The sequence below is a fragment of the Triturus cristatus genome, chromosome 4_1, assembly GCF_964204655.1.
Source record: "Triturus cristatus chromosome 4_1, aTriCri1.1, whole genome shotgun sequence".
Lineage (NCBI taxonomy): Eukaryota > Metazoa > Chordata > Amphibia > Caudata > Salamandridae > Triturus > Triturus cristatus.
This window is the reverse complement of record NC_140585.1, coordinates 138,487,272-138,503,135: the sequence shown is the minus strand read 5'-3', so window position 1 is coordinate 138,503,135 and position 15,864 is coordinate 138,487,272. Positions and strand designations below refer to the sequence as shown.

The following is a 15,864-nucleotide window of genomic DNA, read 5'->3' as shown; positions in this document are numbered from 1 at the left end:
AGCTTGTACTTTCCGGCCCAACTGAGCATGATGCTCACACTCTTTCATGAGGTACTGATATATTTTCATTCCGACTATCACAAACAGGTGGGGATATAGCTCAGTGGTAGAGCATTTGACTGCAGATCAAGAGGTCCCTGGAACAAATCCAGGTGTCACCTTAGCCTGTTTTGGTTCTTGTGTTTGTAGCTGGGACTTTCATAAAGCCCCTTTGGATCATCATTGACAGAGTCAGTGTTCGCTTGGATCTTACACTTTAATAGCATTACAATGTCACTGCTCAAAACCTGAGAGTAAATGCATTTTTACACAGGGATCGGTATTCCGTATGGGAAATTTCTGAAACAGCATTGATTTATTTTGGAATCTGGCTCTTCCTTTCACAGCACCAAACAAAGGGAATGGACTATGAAAGCAATTGACAACTTTGTTTTACAGTTTGGTGCTTCCTTTGATCGGACTACAGAAATTGCATAGAAAAGTGGGCAGCAATGCAGTCAATCTATTCCTCATTTAACCTGTGTCCTCAGTCTTACATGTATTCCACCTCTTCTCTGTGCATACAAAGTATGTGTTTGTTTGAAGCACTTCATTTTTGTGCAATGCATAATCTATTTACTTTCTACTAAAATACGCTGCCCACGTAAAGATGTACGAACCCTAGTTGCAGGTGCAAGCAGGCTGGTCTGAGAAACCAGGCCATTTGCGAACACAAAATAGCTTTTTCTGACGTTTTAAATCGAAGGTACATGAAAGGGGTGTTTGGTTGTACCTTCAAATACCAAATTGTAGTGGTATGCAGAAATGTTTTTTCACCGTAATTTGGCCCAAAACAATCATACTTCACCACCATATCAGTGATTGTGGTAATCAATCCACAAAGATAAGTAGTCTCGTAAAAACCTCTTCCCCTTTGAGAATGTTTCAAAACAAACATTTTAATTACAGATATTGGTCCTATGGACCACTGCCTATTCAAATAAAATAACAATTAAACATATACATTTTGTTTTTTAAATGATCCTGTTTTCCTTTAATTAATAATATTAAGAACTACTTCTCCTTTTCCACAGTTTCAAGCTCGTACTTTGTGGCCCAACTGAGCTTGAGCCTCTCACTCTTTCATGATGTACTGTTATATTGTCATTCTGATCTTTGAAAACAGTTGGGGATATAGCTCAGTGGTAGAGCATTTGTCTGCAGATCAAGAGGTCCCTGGTTCAAATCCGGGTGTCCCCTAAACCTATTTTGGTTTTGGTGTTTGTAGCTGGGATCTTTCATAAAGTCCCTATGGATCACCATTGACAGAGTCAGTGTTCAGTTGGATCTTATACTTTATTAGCATTACAGTGTCACTGCTCAAAACCTGGGAATAAATGCATTTTTACACAGGTCGTGGGAACTTTCTGAAACATCATTGATTTATTTTGGAATTCGGCTCTTCCTTTCACAGCTTCAAGCAAAGAGAATCACTATGAAAACAATTGAAAACTTTGTTATACAGTTTGTTGCTTCCTTGTAGCGCACTAAAGAAATGGCATAGTATACTCGGCAGCGCTGCAGTCAATCTATTTCTCATTTAACCTGTGTCCTCAGTCTTACATATATTCCTCCTCTCCTCTGTGCATACAAAATATGTGTTTGTTTAAAGCACTTCATTCTTGTGCAACGTAGAAACTATTTAATTTCTCCTTAAAACCTCTGCCTACGTGCAAAATGTATGAACCCTCGTTGCAGATGAAAAAAGGCTGGCTCGAAGACTCAGGTCATTTTCGAACACAAAATGGCCTTTTCTGATATATTAAATTGATGGTACTTGAAAGGGACGTTTGGGTGTACCTTCCAAATACCAAATTGCAGTGGTATGTAGAAATGTTTTTCGTCCATCATTTGGCCCAAAACAATCATACTTCACCACTATCTCGGTGATTGTGGTAACCAATCCGCGAAAGGATAAGCCGTCCCGTAAAAACCTCTTCCCCTTTGAGAATGTTTCAAAACAAGCATTTTATGTACAGGCATTGGTCCTATGGACCACTGCCTGTTCAAATAAAATAACAATGAAACATATACATATTTTTTTTAAACGATCCCGTTTTCCTTCAATAAATAATATTAAGAACTACTTCTCCTGTTCCACAGTTTCAAGCTTGTACTTTCCGGCCCAACTGAGCATTATGCTCACACTCATTCATGAGGTACTGATATATTTTCATTCCGACTCACACAAACAGGTGGGGATATAGCTCAGTGGTAGAGCATTTGACTGCAGATCAAGAGGTACCTGGTTCAAATCCAGGTGTCCCCTTGGCCTGTTTTGGTTCTTGTGTTTGTAGCTGGGACTTTTCATAAAACCCCTTTGGATCATCGTTGACAGAGTCAGTGTTCGCTTGGATCTTACACTTTAATAGCATTACAATGTCACTGCTCAAAACCTGAGAGTAAATGCATTTTTATACAGGGCTCGGTATTTCGTATGGGAAATGTCTGAAAAAGCATTGATTTATTTTGGAATCTGGCTCTTCCTTTCACAACACCAAACAAAGGGAATGGACTATGAAAGCAATTGACAACTTTGTTTTACAGTTTGGTGCTTCCTTTGATCGCACTACAGAAATTGCATAGAAAAGTGGGCAGAAATGCAGTCAATCTATTCCTCATTTAACCTGTGTCCTCAGTCTTACATGTATTCCACCTCTTCTCTGTGCATACAAAGTATGTGTTTGTTTGAAGCACTTCATTTTTGTGCAATGCATAATCTATTTACTTTCTACTAAAAAACGCTGCCCACGTGCAAGATGTATGAACCCTAGTTGCAGGTGCAAGCAGGCTGGTCTGAGAAACCAGGCCATCTGCGAACACAAAATTGCTTTTTCTGATGTATTAAATCGAAGGTACATGAAATGGGTGTTTGGTTGTACCTTCAAATACCAAATTGTAGTGGTATGTAGAAATGTTTTTTCACCGTAATTTGGCCCAAAACAATCATACTTCACCACCATATCAGTGATTGTGGTAATCATTCCACAAAGATAAGTAGTCTCGTAAAAACCTGTTCCTCTTTGAGAATGTTTCAAAACAAACATTTTAATTACAGATATTGGTCCTATGGACCACTGCCTATTCAAATAAAATAACAATTAAACATATACATTTTGTTTTTTAAATGATCCTGTTTTCCTTTAATTAATAATATTAAGAACTACTTCTCCTTTTCCACAGTTTCAAGCTCGTACTTTGTGGCCCAACTGAGCTTGAGCCTCTCACTCTTTCATGATGTACTGTTATATTGTCATTCTGATCTTTGAAAACAGTTGGGGATATAGCTCAGTGGTAGAGCATTTGACTGCAGATCAAGAGGTCCTTGGTTCAAATCCGGGTGTCCCCTAAACCTATTTTGGTTTTGGTGTTTGTAGCTGGGATCTTTCATAAAGTCCCTATGGATCACCATTGACAGAGTCAGTGTTCAGTTGGATCTTATAGTTTATTAGCATTACAGTGTCACTGCTCAAAACCTGGGAATAAATGCATTTTTACACAGGGCGTGGGAACTTTCTGAAACATCATTGATTTATTTTGGAATCCGGCTCTTCCTTTCACAGCTTCAAGCAAAGAGAATGACTATGAAAACAATTGAAAACTTTGTTATACAGTTTGGTGCTTCCTTGTAGCGCACTAAAGAAATGGCATAGTATACTCGGCAGCGCTGCAGTCAATCTATTTCTCATTTAACCTGTGTCCTCAGTCTTACATATATTCCTCCTCTCCTCTGTACATACAAAATATGTGTTTGTTTAAAGCACTTCATTCTTGTGCAACGTAGAAACTATTTAATTTCTCCTTAAAACCTCTGCCTACGTGCAAAATGTATGAACCCTCGTTGCAGATGAAAAAAGGCTGGCTCGAAGACTCAGGTCATTTTCGAACACAAAATGGCCTTTTCTGATATATTAAATTGATGGTACTTGAAAGGGACGTTTGGGTGTACCTTCCAAATACCAAATTGCAGTGGTATGTAGAAATGTTTTTCGTCCATCATTTGGCCCAAAACAATCATACTTCACCACCATCTCGGTGATTGTGGTAACCAATCCGCGAAAGGATAAGGCGTCCCGTAAAAACCTCTTCCCCTTTGAGAATGTTTCAAAACAAGCATTTTATGTACAGGCATTGGTCCTATGGACCACTGCCTGTTCAAATAAAATAACAATGAAACATATAAATATTTTTTTAAACAATCCCGTTTTCCTTCAATAAATAATATTAAGAACTACTTCTCCTGTTCCACAGTTTCAAGCTTGTACTTTCCGGCCCAACTGAGCATGATGCTCACACTCTTTCATGAGGTACTGATATATTTTCATTCTGACTCTCACAAACAGGTGGGGATATAGCTCAGTGGTAGAGCATTTGACTGCAGATCAAGAGGTCCCTGGTTCAAATCCAGGTGTCCCCTTGGCCTGTTTTGGTTCTTGTGTTTGTAGCTGGGAATTTTCATAAAACCCCTTTGGTTCATCATTGACAGAGTCAGTGTTCGCTTGGATCTTACACTTTAACAGCATTACAATGTCACTGCTCAAAACCTGAGAGTAAATGCATTTTTATACAGGGCTCGGTATTCCGTATGGGAAATGTCTGAAAAAGCATTGATTTATTTTGGAATCTGGCTCTTCCTTTCACAGCACCAAACAAAGGGAATGGACTATGAAAGCAATTGGCAACTTTGTTTTACAGTTTAGTGCTTCCTTCAATCGCACTACAGAAATTGCATAGAAAAGTGGGCAGCAATGCAGTCAATCTATTCCTCATTTAACCTGTGTCCTCAGTCTTACATGTATTCCACCTCTTCTCTGTGCATACAAAGTATGTGTTTGTTTGAAGCACTTCATTTTTGTGCAATGCATAATCTATTTACTTTCTACTAAAATACGCTGCCCACGTACAAGATGTACGAACCCTAGTTGCAGGTGCAAGCAGGCTGGTCTGAGAAACCAGGCCATTTGTGAACACAAAATAGCTTTTTCTGATGTATTAAATCGAAGGTACATGAAATGGGTGTTTGGTTGTACCTTCAAATACCAAATTGTAGTGGTATGTAGAAATGTTTTTTCACCGTAATTTGGCCCAAAACAATCATACTTCACCACCATATCAGTGATTGTGGTAATCATTCCACAAAGATAAGTAGTCTCGTAAAAACCTGTTCCTCTTTGAGAATGTTTCAAAACAAACATTTTAATTACAGATATTGGTCCTATGGACCACTGCCTATTCAAATAAAATAACAATTAAACATATACATTTTGTTTTTTGAATGATCCTGTTTTCCTTTAATTAATAATATTAAGAACTACTTCTCCTTTTCCACAGTTTCAAGCTCGTACTTTGTGGCCCAACTGAGCTTGAGCCTCTCACTCTTTCATGATGTACTGTTATATTGTCATTCTGATCTTTGAAAACAGTTGGGGATATAGCTCAGTGGTAGAGCATTTGACTGCAGATCAAGAGGTCCCTGGTTCGAATCCGGGTGTCCCCTAAACCTATTTTGGTTCTGGTGTTTGTAGCTAGGATCTTTCATAAAGTCCCTTTGGATCACCATTGACAGAGTCAGTGTTCAGTTGGATCTTATACTTTATTAGCATTACAGTGTCACTGCTCAAAACCTCGGACTAAATGCATTTTTACACAGGGCGTGGGAACTTTCTGAAACATCATTGATTTATTTTGGAATCCGGCTCTTCCTTTCACAGCTTCAAACAAAGAGAATGACTATGAAAACAATTGAAAACTTTGTTATACAGTTTGGTGCTTCCTTGTAGCGCACTAAAGAAATGGCATAGTATACTCGGCAGCGCTGCAGTCAATCTATTTCTCATTTAACATGTGTCCTCAGTCTTACATATATTCCTCCTCTCCTCTGTGCATACAAAATATGTGTTTGTTTAAAGCACTTCATTCTTGTGCAACGTAGAAACTATTTAATTTCTCCTTAAAACCTCTGCCTACGTGCAAAATGTATGAACCCTCGTTGCAGATGAAAAAAGGCTGGCTCGAAGACTCAGGTCATTTTCGAACACAAAATGGCCTTTTCTGATATATTAAATTGATGGTACTTGAAAGGGACGTTTGGGTGTACCTTCCAAATACCAAATTGCAGTGGTATGTAGAAATGTTTTTCGTCCATCATTTGGCCCAAAACAATCATACTTCACCACCATCTCGGTGATTGTGGTAACCAATCCGCGAAAGGATAAGGCGTCCCGTAAAAACCTCTTCCCCTTTGAGAATGTTTCAAAACAAGCATTTTATGTACAGGCATTGGTCCTATGGACCACTGCCTGTTCAAATAAAATAACAATGAAACATATAAATATTTTTTTTAAACGATCCCGTTTTCCTTCAATAAATAATATTAAGAACTACTTCTCCTGTTCCACAGTTTCAAGCTTGTACTTTCCGGCCCAACTGAGCATGATGCTCACACTCTTTCATGAGGTACTGATATATTTTCATTCCGACTCTCACAAACAGGTGGGGATATAGCTCAGTGGAAGAGCATTTGACTGCAGATCAAGAGGTACCTGGTTCAAATCCAGGTGTCCCCTTGGCCTGTTTTGGTTCTTGTGTTTGTAGCTGGGACTTTTCATAAAACCCCTTTGGATCATCATTGACAGAGTCAGTGTTCGCTTGGATCTTACACTTTAACAGCATTACAATGTCACTGCTCAAAACCTGAGAGTAAATGCATTTTTATACAGGGCTCGGTATTTCGTATGGGAAATGTCTGAAAAAGCATTGATTTATTTTGGAATCTGGCTCTTCCTTTCACAGCACCAAACAAAGGGAATGGACTATGAAAGCAATTGACAACTTTGTTTTACAGTTTGGTGCTTCCTTCGATCGCACTACAGAAATTGCATAGAAAAGTGGGCAGAAATGCAGTCAATCTATTCCTCATTTAACCTGTGTCCTCAGTCTTACATGTATTCCACCTCTTCTCTGTGCATACAAAGTATGTGTTTGTTTGAAGCACTTCATTTTTGTGCAATGCATAATCTATTTACTTTCTACTAAAAAACGCTGCCCACGTACAAGATGTATGAACCCTAGTTGCAGGTGCAAGCAGGCTGGTCTGAGAAACCAGGCCATTTGTGAACACAAAATTGCTTTTTCTGATGTATTAAATCGAAGGTACATGAAATGGGTGTTTGGTTGTACCTTCAAATACCAAATTGTAGTGGTATGTAGAAATGTTTTTTCACCGTAATTTGGCCCAAAACAATCATACTTCACCACCATATCAGTGATTGTGGTAATCATTCCACAAAGATAAGTAGTCTCGTAAAAACCTGTTCCTCTTTGAGAATGTTTCAAAACAAACATTTTAATTACAGATATTGGTCCTATGGACCACTGCCTATTCAAAGAAAATAACAATTAAACATATACATTTTGTTTTTTAAATGATCCTGTTTTTCTTTAATTAATAATATTAAGAACTACTTCTCCTTTTCCACAGTTTCAAGCTCGTACTTTGTGGCCCAACTGAGCTTGAGCCTCTCACTCTTTCATGATGTACTGTTATATTGTCATTCTGATCTTTGAAAACAGTTGGGGATATAGCTCAGTGGTAGAGCATTTTACTGCAGATCAAGAGGTCCCTGGTTCAAATCCGGGTGTCCCCTAAACCTATTTTGGTTTTGTGTTTGTAGCTGGGATCTTTCATAAAGTCCCTATGGATCACCATTGACAGAGTCAGTGTTCAGTTGGATCTTATACTTTATTAGCATTACAGTGTCACTGCTCAAAACCTGGTAATAAATGCATTTTTACACAGGGCGTGGGAACTTTCTGAAACATCATTGATTTATTTTGGAATCCGGCTCTTCCTTTCACAGCTTCAAGCAAAGAGAATCACTATGAAAACAATTGAAAACTTTGTTATACAGTTTGGTGCTTCCTTGTAGCGCACTAAAGAAATGGCATAGTATACTCGGCAGCGCTGCAGTCAATCTATTTCTCATTTAACCTGTGTCCTCAGTCTTACATATATTCCTCCTCTCCTCTGTGCATACAAAATATGTGTTTGTTTAAAGCACTTCATTCTTGTGCAACTTAGAAACTATTTAATTTCTCCTTAAAACCTCTGCCTACGTGCAAAATGTATGAACCCTCGTTGCAGATGAAAAAAGGCTGGCTCGAAGACTCAGGCCATTTTTGAACACAAAATGGCCTTTTCTGATATATTAAATTGATGGTACTTGAAAGGGACGTTTGGGTGTACTTTTCAAATACCAAATTGCAGTGGTATGTAGAAATGTTTTTCGTCCATCATTTGGCCCAAAACAATCATACTTCACCACCATCTCGGTAATTGTGGTAACCAATCCGCGAAAGGATAAGGCGTCCCGTAAAAACCTCTTCCCCTTTGAGAATGTTTCAAAACAAGCATTTTATGTACAGGCATTGGTCCTATGGACCACTGCCTGTTCAAATAAAATAACAATGAAACATAGAAATATTTTTTTTAAACGATCCCGTTTTCCTTCAATAAATAATATTAAGAACTACTTCTCCTGTTCCACAGTTTCAAGCTTGTACTTTCCGGCCCAACTGAGCATGATGCTCACACTCTTTCATGAGGTACTGATATATTTTCATTCCGACTCTCGCAAACAGGTGGGGTTATAGCTCAGTGGTAGAGCATTTGACTGCAGATCAAGAGGTCCCTGGTTCAAATCCAGGTGTCCCCTTGGCATGTTTTGGTTCTTGTGTTTGTAGCTGGGACTTTTCATAAAACCCCTTTGGATCATCATTGACAGAGTCAGTGTTCGCTTGGATCTTACACTAAAACAGCATTACAATGTCACTGCTCAAAACCTGAGAGTAAATGCATTTTTATACAGGGCTCGGTATTCCATATGGGAAATGTCTGAAAAAGCATTGATTTATTTTGGAATCTGGCTCTTCCTTTCACAGCACCAAACAAAGGGAATGGACTATGAAAGCAATTGGCAACTTTGTTTTACAGTTTAGTGCTTCCTTCAATCGCACTACAGAAATTGCATAGAAAAGTGGGCAGCAATGCAGTCAATCTATTCCTCATTTAACCTGTGTCCTCAGTCTTACATGTATTCCACCTCTTCTCTGTGCATACAAAGTATGTGTTTGTTTGAAGCACTTCATTTTTGTGCAATGCATAATCTATTTACTTTCTACTAAAATACGCTGCCCACGTACAAGATGTACGAACCCTAGTTGCAGGTGCAAGCAGGCTGGTCTGAGAAACCAGGCCATTTGCGAACACAAAATAGCTTTTTCTGATGTATTAAATCGAAGGTACATGAAAGGGGTGTTTGGTTGTACCTTCAAATACCAAATTGTAGTGGTATGCAGAAATGTTTTTTCACCGTAATTTGGCCCAAAACAATCATACTTCACCACCATGTCAGTGATTGTGGTAATCAATCCACAAAGATAAGTAGTCTCGTAAAAACCTCTTCCCCTTTGAGAATGTTTCAAAACAAACATTTTAATTACAGATATTGGTCCTATGGACCACTGCCTATTCAAATAAAATAACAATTAAACATATACATTTTGTTTTTTAAATGATCTGTTTTCCTTTAATTAATAATATTAAGAACTACTTCTCCTTTTCCACAGTTTCAAGCTCGTACTTTGTGGCCCAACTGAGCTTGAGCCTCTCACTCTTTCATGATGTACTGATATATTGTCATTCTGATCTTTGAAAACAGTTGGGGATATAGCTCAGTGGTAGAGCATTTGACTGCAGATCAAGAGGTCCCTGGTTCAAATCCGGGTGTCCCCTAAACCTATTTTGGTTTTGGTGTTTGTAGCTGGGATCTTTCATAAAGTCCCTATGAATCACCATTGACAGAGTCAGTGTTCAGTTGGATCTTATACTTTATTAGCATTACAGTGTCACTGCTCAAAACCTGGGAATAAATGCATTTTTACACAGGGCGTGGGAACTTTCTGAAACATCATTGATTTATTTTGGAATCCGGCTCTTCCTTTCACAGCTTCAAGCAAAGAGAATCACTATGAAAACAATTGAAAACTTTGTTATACAGTTTGGTGCTTCCTTGTAGCGCACTAAAGAAATGGCATAGTATACTCGGCAGCGCTGCAGTCAATCTATTTCTCATTTAACCTGTGTCCTCAGTCTTACATATATTCCTCCTCTCCTCTGTGCATACAAAATATGTGTTTGTTTAAAGCACTTCATTCTTGTGCAACGTAGAAACTATTTAATTTCTCCTTAAAACCTCTGCCTACGTGCAAAATGTATGAACCCTCGTTGCAGATGAAAAAAGGCTGGCTCGAAGACTCAGGCCATTTTCGAACACAAAATGGCCTTTTCTGATATATTAAATTGATGGTACTTGAAAGGGACGTTTGGGTGTGCCTTCCAAATACCAAATTGCAGTGGTATGTAGAAATGTTTTTCGTCCATCATTTGGCCCAAAACAATCATACTTCACCACCATCTCGGTGATTGTGGTAACCAATCCGCGAAAGGATAAGGCGTCCCGTAAAAACCTCTTCCCCTTTGAGAATGTTTCAAAACAAGCATTTTATGTACAGGCATTGGTCCTATGGACCACTGCCTGTTCAAATAAAATAACAATGAAACATATAAATATTTTTTTTAAACGATCCCGTTTTCCTTCAATAAATAATATTAAGAACTACTTCTCCTGTTCCACAGTTTCAAGCTTGTATTTCCGGCCCAACTGAGCATGATGCTCACACTCTTTCATGAGGTACTGATATATTTTCATTCCGACTCTCACAAACAGGTGGGGATATAGCTCAGTGGTAGAGCATTTGACTGCAGATCAAGAAGTCCCTGGTTCAAATCCAGGTGTCCCTTTGGCCTGTTTTGGTTCTTGTGTTTGTAGCTGGGACTTTTCATAAAACCCCTTTGGATCATCATTGACAGAGTCAGTGTTCGCTTGGATCTTACACTTTAATAGCATTACAATGTCACTGCTCAAAACCTGAGAGTAAATGCATTTTTATACAGGGCTCGGTATTTCGTATGGGAAATGTCTGAAAAAGCATTGATTTATTTTGGAATCTGGCTCTTCCTTTCACAGCACCAAACAAAGGGAATGGACTATGAAAGCAATTGACAACTTTGTTTTACAGTTTGGTGCTTCCTTCGATCGCACTACAGAAATTGCATAGAAAAGTGTGCAGAAATGCAGTCAATCTATTCCTCATTTAACCTGTGTCCTCAGTCTTACATGTATTCCACCTCTTCTCTGTGCATACAAAGTATGTGTTTGTTTGAAGCACTTCATTTTTGTGCAATGCATAATCTATTTACTTTCTACTAAAAAACGCTGCCCACGTACAAGATGTATGAACCCTAGTTGCAGGTGCAAGCAGGCTGGTCTGAGAAACCAGGCCATTTGCGAACACAAAATTGTTTTTTCTGATGTATTAAATCGAAGGTACATGAAATGGGTGTTTGGTTGTACCTTCAAATACCAAATTGTAGTGGTATGCAGAAATGTTTTTTCACCGTAATTTGGCCCAAAACAATCATACTTCACCACCATGTCAGTGATTGTGGTAATCAATCCACAAAGATAAGTAGTCTCGTAAAAACCTCTTCCCCTTTGAGAATGTTTCAAAACAAACATTTTAATTACAGATATTGGTCCTATGGACCACTGCCTATTCAAATAAAATAACAATTAAACATATACATTTTGTTTTTTAAATGATCTGTTTTCCTTTAATTAATAATATTAAGAACTACTTCTCCTTTTCCACAGTTTCAAGCTCGTACTTTGTGGCCCAACTGAGCTTGAGCCTCTCACTCTTTCATGATGTACTGATATATTGTCATTCTGATCTTTGAAAACAGTTGGGGATATAGCTCAGTGGTAGAGCATTTGACTGCAGATCAAGAGGTCCCTGGTTCAAATCCGGGTGTCCCCTAAACCTATTTTGGTTTTGGTGTTTGTAGCTGGGATCTTTCATAAAGTCCCTATGAATCACCATTGACAGAGTCAGTGTTCAGTTGGATCTTATACTTTATTAGCATTACAGTGTCACTGCTCAAAACCTGGGAATAAATGCATTTTTACACAGGGCGTGGGAACTTTCTGAAACATCATTGATTTATTTTGGAATCCGGCTCTTCCTTTCACAGCTTCAAGCAAAGAGAATCACTATGAAAACAATTGAAAACTTTGTTATACAGTTTGGTGCTTCCTTGTAGCGCACTAAAGAAATGGCATAGTATACTCGGCAGCGCTGCAGTCAATCTATTTCTCATTTAACCTGTGTCCTCAGTCTTACATATATTCCTCCTCTCCTCTGTGCATACAAAATATGTGTTTGTTTAAAGCACTTCATTCTTGTGCAACGTAGAAACTATTTAATTTCTCCTTAAAACCTCTGCCTACGTGCAAAATGTATGAACCCTCGTTGCAGATGAAAAAAGGCTGGCTCGAAGACTCAGGCCATTTTCGAACACAAAATGGCCTTTTCTGATATATTAAATTGATGGTACTTGAAAGGGACGTTTGGGTGTGCCTTCCAAATACCAAATTGCAGTGGTATGTAGAAATGTTTTTCGTCCATCATTTGGCCCAAAACAATCATACTTCACCACCATCTCGGTGATTGTGGTAACCAATCCGCGAAAGGATAAGGCGTCCCGTAAAAACCTCTTCCCCTTTGAGAATGTTTCAAAACAAGCATTTTATGTACAGGCATTGGTCCTATGGACCACTGCCTGTTCAAATAAAATAACAATGAAACATATAAATATTTTTTTTAAACGATCCCGTTTTCCTTCAATAAATAATATTAAGAACTACTTCTCCTGTTCCACAGTTTCAAGCTTGTATTTCCGGCCCAACTGAGCATGATGCTCACACTCTTTCATGAGGTACTGATATATTTTCATTCCGACTCTCACAAACAGGTGGGGATATAGCTCAGTGGTAGAGCATTTGACTGCAGATCAAGAAGTCCCTGGTTCAAATCCAGGTGTCCCTTTGGCCTGTTTTGGTTCTTGTGTTTGTAGCTGGGACTTTTCATAAAACCCCTTTGGATCATCATTGACAGAGTCAGTGTTCGCTTGGATCTTACACTTTAATAGCATTACAATGTCACTGCTCAAAACCTGAGAGTAAATGCATTTTTATACAGGGCTCGGTATTTCGTATGGGAAATGTCTGAAAAAGCATTGATTTATTTTGGAATCTGGCTCTTCCTTTCACAGCACCAAACAAAGGGAATGGACTATGAAAGCAATTGACAACTTTGTTTTACAGTTTGGTGCTTCCTTCGATCGCACTACAGAAATTGCATAGAAAAGTGGGCAGAAATGCAGTCAATCTATTCCTCATTTAACCTGTGTCCTCAGTCTTACATGTATTCCACCTCTTCTCTGTGCATACAAAGTATGTGTTTGTTTGAAGCACTTCATTTTTGTGCAATGCATAATCTATTTACTTTCTACTAAAAAACGCTGCCCACGTACAAGATGTATGAACCCTAGTTGCAGGTGCAAGCAGGCTGGTCTGAGAAACCAGGCCATTTGCGAACACAAAATTGTTTTTTCTGATGTATTAAATCGAAGGTACATGAAATGGGTGTTTGGTTGTACCTTCAAATACCAAATTGTAGTGGTATGTAGAAATGTTTTTTCACCGTAATTTGGCCCCAAACAATCATACTTCACCACCATATCAGTGATTGTGGTAATCATTCCACAAAGATAAGTAGTCTCGTAAAAACCTGTTCCTCTTTGAGAATGTTTCAAAACAAACATTTTAATTACAGATATTGGTCCTATGGACCACTGCCTATTCAAATAAAATAACAATTAAACATATACATTTTGTTTTTTAAATGATCCTGTTTTCCTTTAATTAATAATATTAAGAACTACTTCTCCTTTTCCACAGTTTCAAGCTCGTACTTTGTGGCCCAACTGAGCTTGAGCTTCTCACTCTTTCATGATGTACTGTTATATTGTCATTCTGATCTTTGAAAGCAGTTGGGGATATAGCTCAGTGGTAGAGCATTTTACTGCAGATCAAGAGGTCCCTGGTTCAAATCCGGGTGTCCCCTAAACCTATTTTGGTTCTGGTGTTTGTAGCTAGGATCTTTCATAAAGTCCCTTTGGATCACCATTGACAGAGTCAGTGTTCAGTTGGATCTTATAGTTTATTAGCATTACAGTGTCACTGCTCAAAACCTGGGAATAAATGCATTTTTACACAGGGCGTGGGAACTTTCTGAAACATCATTGATTTATTTTGGAATCCTGCTCTTCCTTTCACAGCTTCAAACAAAGAGAATGACTATGAAAACAATTGAAAACTTTGTTATACAGTTTTGTGCTTCCTTGTAGCGCACTAAAGAAATGGCATAGTATACTCGGCAGCGCTGCAGTCAATCTATTTCTCATTTAACATGTGTCCTCAGTCTTACATATATTCCTCCTCTCCTCTGTGCATACAAAATATGTGTTTGTTTAAAGCACTTCAATCTTGTGCAACGTAGAAACTATTTAATTTCTCCTTAAAACCTCTGCCTACGTGCAAAATGTATGAACCCTTGTTGCAGATGAAAAAAGGCTGGCTCGAAGACTCAGGTCATTTTCGAACACAAAATGGCCTTTTCTGATATATTAAATTGATGGTACTTGAAAGGGACATTTGGGTGTACCTTCCAAATACCAAATTGCAGTGGTATGTAGAAATGTTTTTGGTCCATCATTTGGCCCAAAACAATCATACTTCACCACCATCTCGGTGATTGTGGTAACCAATCCGCGAAAGGATAAGGCGTCCCGTAAAAACCTCTTCCCCTTTGAGAATGTTTCAAAACAAGCATTTTATGTACAGGCATTGGTCCTATGGACCACTGCCTGTTCAAATAAAATAACAATGAAACATATAAATATTTTTTTTAAACGATCCCGTTTTCCTTCAATAAATAATATTAAGAACTACTTCTCCTGTTCCACAGTTTCAAGCTTGTACTTTCCGGCCCAACTGAGCATGATGCTCACACTCTTTCATGAGGTACTGATATATTTTCATTCCGACTCTCACAAACAGGTGGGGATATAGCTCAGTGGTAGAGCATTTGACTGCAGATCAAGAGGTCCCTGGTTCAAATCCAGGTGTCCCCTTGGCCTGTTTTGGTTCTTGTGTTTGTAGCTGGGACTTTTCATAAAACCCCTTTGGATCATCATTGACAGAGTCAGTGTTCGCTTGGATCTTACACTTTAATAGCATTACAATGTCACTGCTCAAAACCTGAGAGTAAATGCATTTTTATACAGGGCTCGGTATTTCGTATGGGAAATGTCTGAAAAAGCATTGATTTATTTTGGAATCTGGCTCTTCCTTTCACAGCACCAAACAAAGGGAATGGACTATGAAAGCAATTGACAACTTTGTTTTACAGTTTGGTGCTTCCTTCGATCGCACTACAGAAATTGCATAGAAAAGTGGGCAGAAATGCAGTCAATCTATTCCTCATTTAACCTGTGTCCTCAGTCTTACATGTATTCCACCTCTTCTCTGTGCATACAAAGTATGTGTTTGTTTGAAGCACTTCATTTTTGTGCAATGCATAATCTATTTACTTTCTACTAAAAAACGCTGCCCACGTACAAGATGTATGAACCCTAGTTGCAGGTGCAAGCAGGCTGGTCTGAGAAACCAGGCCATTTGCGAACACAAAATTGCTTTTTCTGATGTATTAAATCGAAGGTACATGAAATGGGTGTTTGGTTGTACCTTCAAATACCAAATTGTAGTGGTATGTAGAAATGTTTTTTCACCGTAATTTGGC

General features: G+C 38.5%; 9 non-coding genes across 9 annotated transcripts; all 9 read left to right on the top strand.

The window, feature by feature from the left end:
- The first annotated feature begins 1,167 nt into the window (after positions 1-1,167).
- On the top strand, positions 1,168-1,239 carry TRNAC-GCA (transfer RNA cysteine (anticodon GCA)). The gene has a single exon. It is a non-coding gene; the product is annotated as a tRNA-Cys (tRNA).
- Positions 1,240-2,236: 997 nt separating this feature from the next.
- Positions 2,237-2,308, top strand: TRNAC-GCA (transfer RNA cysteine (anticodon GCA)). Its single transcript has one exon. It is a non-coding gene; the product is annotated as a tRNA-Cys (tRNA).
- Positions 2,309-3,316: 1,008 nt separating this feature from the next.
- On the top strand, positions 3,317-3,388 carry TRNAC-GCA (transfer RNA cysteine (anticodon GCA)). The gene has a single exon. It is a non-coding gene; the product is annotated as a tRNA-Cys (tRNA).
- A 996-nt stretch (positions 3,389-4,384) lies between these two features.
- TRNAC-GCA (transfer RNA cysteine (anticodon GCA)) lies at positions 4,385-4,456 on the top strand. The gene has a single exon. It is a non-coding gene; the product is annotated as a tRNA-Cys (tRNA).
- A 1,008-nt stretch (positions 4,457-5,464) lies between these two features.
- TRNAC-GCA (transfer RNA cysteine (anticodon GCA)) lies at positions 5,465-5,536 on the top strand. The gene has a single exon. It is a non-coding gene; the product is annotated as a tRNA-Cys (tRNA).
- Positions 5,537-8,681: 3,145 nt separating this feature from the next.
- TRNAC-GCA (transfer RNA cysteine (anticodon GCA)) lies at positions 8,682-8,753 on the top strand. Its single transcript has one exon. It is a non-coding gene; the product is annotated as a tRNA-Cys (tRNA).
- Positions 8,754-9,760: 1,007 nt separating this feature from the next.
- Positions 9,761-9,832, top strand: TRNAC-GCA (transfer RNA cysteine (anticodon GCA)). The gene has a single exon. It is a non-coding gene; the product is annotated as a tRNA-Cys (tRNA).
- Positions 9,833-11,907: 2,075 nt separating this feature from the next.
- TRNAC-GCA (transfer RNA cysteine (anticodon GCA)) lies at positions 11,908-11,979 on the top strand. The gene has a single exon. It is a non-coding gene; the product is annotated as a tRNA-Cys (tRNA).
- A 3,145-nt stretch (positions 11,980-15,124) lies between these two features.
- TRNAC-GCA (transfer RNA cysteine (anticodon GCA)) lies at positions 15,125-15,196 on the top strand. The gene has a single exon. It is a non-coding gene; the product is annotated as a tRNA-Cys (tRNA).
- The last annotated feature ends 668 nt before the right edge of the window (positions 15,197-15,864 follow it).